Below are 4,633 nucleotides of genomic sequence, written 5' to 3' on the forward strand. Positions count from 1 at the left end.
GACGCGCCGCCGCCCCGGCTCCGCCGCGCCGCCTGAGCAGAGCCACCCGTCGGCCTGTAGCGTACGCCTCGGATGGGATTCTTGGCTCGCGTGCACCGCCCAACGACCCAACGGCCGGCGCCCCAGCGCGAGCGGGGGCCCCGGCCGGCGCCCCAAGCCGGCTCCTCTGGCAGTAGCCGATCCCAACGTGGCACTTTGGCAGAACCCTCCCCGACAGGGGATGCGATTCAAACCCCCGGCGGCGCCTCGACCAATCGCAAGCTGGCCGCCGGCCGAGCGGCGGCGAATTTGTCCAATCGAGTCTCACCGACCGCCGGCGGCTCGACCGGTCTCAAGCGCAAGCAGCCAATGGCGCCTTCGGAAGAAACAAAGAAGGCGGGAAAAAGAGAAGGGGTGCGGCCGAAATGGCCTGCCCCCCACTGTGGGTTGTATCGCTTCTGGGAGTCATTTGGCGGGTTGAGGAGCATGGGCGGCTGCGCGTGTGTAGATTAAACGAGTTAATCCATGGAGAGCGCTTTAAAGCAGTGGACTCGGCGGCCGAACGGTGCTGGCAGGCTGCGTGGGCGTGAGGGCGAAGAGTTTCGGCACTGAGCAGTGGGCAGTTGTCGGGGGCTCCCTTCGTGCAGGCAGGAGGCGCGAAGCGGGCTGGGAGCCCGAGGTCCCTGCCTGGCCGGCCCCTTCTTGTCTTTTGTCTCCCAGGTTTGACCACGCTGATGCGGGGAAATACAAGGGTCGGTCGGGAGTTTGCGGCCGAAGAACATACCATCTGAGTGTTAGCTGTTTTCTCCTTGACGTCTGTGCACTCATCCCTACACCCCTGGGAATGTTACTCGCTCCCCGTAAAGCAGTAGGTCGGAGACCCACTTGAGGATCTGTTGTGGAAAGAGGTGCGGTTGCAGCTATCTCCTTAGAAAAAAATCACAAGCAATTTGGCATATGAATATAAAAGGTTAGTAAACCACTCTCTTCCGGAGGGGAGAGAATGCAGCCCCAGCGCTTGATGGCTGGCGGGGCGTGGGCGCTGTTCACACAGACATGCTGTAACAAGCAAATGCTGCACATGGGTTTTTGGCATTTAGCATCATCATGTAGAGAAAGAACAGAAGGTCAGTGTTTATCAACCTTGATGTAAAAGTAAAAGGTACAGTTGATAGAAGGAGGGAAAGACAACAATGGTAGTATCTCTGTTTGACAGAGTGGAAGTCAACGTACTGTCTAATGATTATGGAACAAAAATTGAGGTTAAAGGGAGAATGAAGAAAACAAGATATAAGGAAAAGATTAGTCCAAAGAACTAATGGGCCACAACTACCACGGCCTCCACCTGACTGAGTCCAGTATGACTAGATGGCGCCCGGCTACCACCGCGGAGTGCTCTGACAGGGATCACAATAGAGGGTCCTGGACAGAGCTAGAGAAAAATGTAGAACAAAACTCTAACTCACTAAAAAAAGACCAGACTTACTGGCCTGACAGAGACTGGAGAAACACCGAGAGTATGGCCCCATTAGCTCTGTAATGAAGTCACTCCCGAGGTTCACCCTTAGCCAAAGATTAGACAAGCCCATTAAAAAAAAACAAGACTAAAACGGCACATCACCCCAGGGGTAAGGACTAGAAGGCAGGAGGGGACAGGACAGCTGGTAACAGGGAACCCATGGTCAAGAAGGAGGAGTGTTGACATGTCATAGGGTTGTTAACAAATGACATAAAACAGTATGTGTACTGTTTAATGAGAAGCTAGTTTGTTCTGTAAACCTTCATCTAAAGTACAATAAAAAAAAATAAAAGAAAAATAAGATAAAAGTAAGAAAAAAAAATGAGGTTTAAGTGTTTTGTTTAAAGTTTATCTAGAAGAACTTAAACCCCCAAAACCAAACCCACTGTCATAGAGTTGATTCTGACTCCTGGCAATCCCATGTGTTGCAGTGAGAACTGCTTCATAGGCTTTTCTTGGGAGACCTGGTGCCACAGTGGTTAGCGGCTTGGCTGCTGACCAAAACGGCAGTTCGAATCCACCAGTCGCTCCTTGGAAACCCAATGGGGCAGTCCTACCCTGTACTATAGGGTCACTATGAGTTGGAATCGACTTGATGGCAATGGGTTTGGTTTTTGTTTTTTTGGAACCTTTACAGAAGCAAATCGCCAGGACTTTCTTCCATGGTACTGCTGGGTGGGTTTGAACTGCCAACCTTTAGGTTAGTAGTCAAGAGGAAACCATTTAAGAAATCAGGCAAAAGAGAAGAGAAGGGGTAGTGTTAGTGAGTTAAATCCTCATCTATTACAGCAGTGAGTTGATAATATCTTAAACTGATAATTCAATAAGCAGTTTTCAATATGGAGATAACTGTTAATGTTGTTAGGTGCCAATGAGTCAATTCCGACTCATAGTGACCCTATGTGACAGGGTAGAACTGTTCCATAGGGTTTCCTAGGCTGTAATCTTTATGGAAGCAGATTGCCAGGTCTTTTTTTCAGCGAAGCCACTGGGTGTTTTTGAGCATTATCCTTTCCATTGCCTGGAAACTCTGGTGGCGTAGTGGTTAAGACCTACAGCTGCTAACCAAAAGATCGGCAGTTCAAATCTACCAGGTGCTCCTTGGAAACCCTATGGGGCAGTTCTTCTCTGTCCTATAGGGTCGCTATGAGTCGGAGTTGACTCGATGTCAATGGGTTATCCTTTCTGTTACCAGCCAAGTGCTTCACCATGGCACCACCAGGGCTCTGTATGGAGATAACTGCCAGAACAGAAATGGGAAACAATGAAAAGTTTGCCTAAGACCAGACTTCCTGGTCTAACAGAGACTGGAGGAACCCCTGAGTCTATGGTCCCTGGACAGTCTGCTAACTCAGAGTTGGAACCATTCCCGAAGCCCACTTTTCAAAGATTAGACAGACCTGTAAATCAAAAAATAACACTGTGAGGAACATGCTTCTTAGTTCGATCAAATATATGAGAGCAAATGGGCAGCTCTTGTCCAAAAGCAAGACTAGAAAGCAGGAACAACAGGAACTGGATGAATGGACACAGGGAACCCGGAATGGAAAGGGAGATCATGCTGTCACATTGTGGAAATTGCAACCAATGTCACAAAACAGTATGTGTATAAATTTTTGAATGAGAAATTAATTTGAGCTGTAAACTTTCACCTAAAGCACAATAAAATTTAAAGAAAAAAGTTTGCCTGAGGGGAGGTGGAGGTGGACCTGGGGATTTTTGCTTTTTATTATAAGCTGCTTTGTGAGATACATACATATATGTATGTATATATATACATACATATATGTATGTATATATATATATAACTCTGTGCACACTTTACTGTGGTTACAAAATAAGGAAAATTATAGGGAAGGAGTTAAAGATTCTCAGACTATGTTGTTGTTGTTTTCCTATATAAATGAATAAACACTTGAGTAATTTCGAGGAGAGCAAAAACCCACCCTAAGTATCCTTGTGGGTATTAAAATTTACCGTGTCCCTCCACCTCCTATCTTTGCTCACATCAGTGTAATCTCATGCTGATGGTATGAATGTCTAAGAGCTTGTCGTCAGGGCTAGCTAGTGCATAGGCTGTAAACTACTACCCTCAGGAGAAGTCTTGCCAAGGACGAGAAAACCTACGTCCCCATTGTGGGGTTGTTTACTCTTCTGTCCTTAAGGAAGACTGCTTTATAAGTGGAAAGTACAATGGACCTATAGTCAGAAGACCTAGAGGCCCAGCCCCAGTTGTTCCAGTAGAGAAGTCTTTAGCTTCTTTAGGTTTGCTGGAGAGATTACCTCTCTGCCTTGCTCACAGTTATGAGACTCAAAGAGACAAATTATAAAAAAGTATTTTATGCCCTTTTTAAAGGTAAGATGGTGTCATTGTTACTGATACTGTTAACAAAATACAGGTATCCTTGGGGACAGTTGTTGTTAGGTGCTGTTGAGTCTGTTCCGACTCATAGCAACCCTATGTACAACAGAAGGAAACGCGCCATCCGCACAATTGTTGCTATGTTTGAACCAATTGTTGCAGCGATTGTGTCAGTCCACCTCATTGAGGGTCTTCCTCTTTTTCGATGATCCTCTAGTTTACCAAGCGTGATGTTCTTCTTCAGGGACTGGTCTCTCCTGATAACATGTCCCAAGTACGTGAGACAAAGTCTTGCCATCTTCCCTTCCAAGGAGCATTCTGGCTGTACTTCTTTCAAGACAGATTTGTGCGTTCTTCTGGAAGTTCATGGTATATTCAATATTCTTCGTCAACACTATAATTCAAATGCATCAATTCTTTGGTCTTCTTTATTCATTGTCCAGCTTTCACATGCATATCAGGGGATAGAAAATACCATGGCTTGGGTCAGGCACACCTTAGTCCTCAAAGTGGCATCTTTGCTTTTTAACACTTGAAACAGGTCTTTTGCAGTAGATTTGTTTTTTGGGGATGATATGAGTATCAACATAAATAATAGTAATGGATTATAACCCACTGAATGAAAGAATTCACGAGCCCATACTGATGCAAATAAATAAACAGGGTGGGGGGTGGAGGAAAGGGAAAGCGCTTTCTTATAATGATGTTACCAAACCACCATACCCGCTGCCATTAGGTCAATTCCAACTCATAGCGACCTTATAGAATAGAGT

Source organism: Trichechus manatus, unplaced genomic scaffold (assembly GCF_000243295.1).
Source record: "Trichechus manatus latirostris isolate Lorelei unplaced genomic scaffold, TriManLat1.0 scaffold00024, whole genome shotgun sequence".
In the NCBI taxonomy this organism is placed as follows: Eukaryota; Metazoa; Chordata; class Mammalia; order Sirenia; family Trichechidae; genus Trichechus; species Trichechus manatus.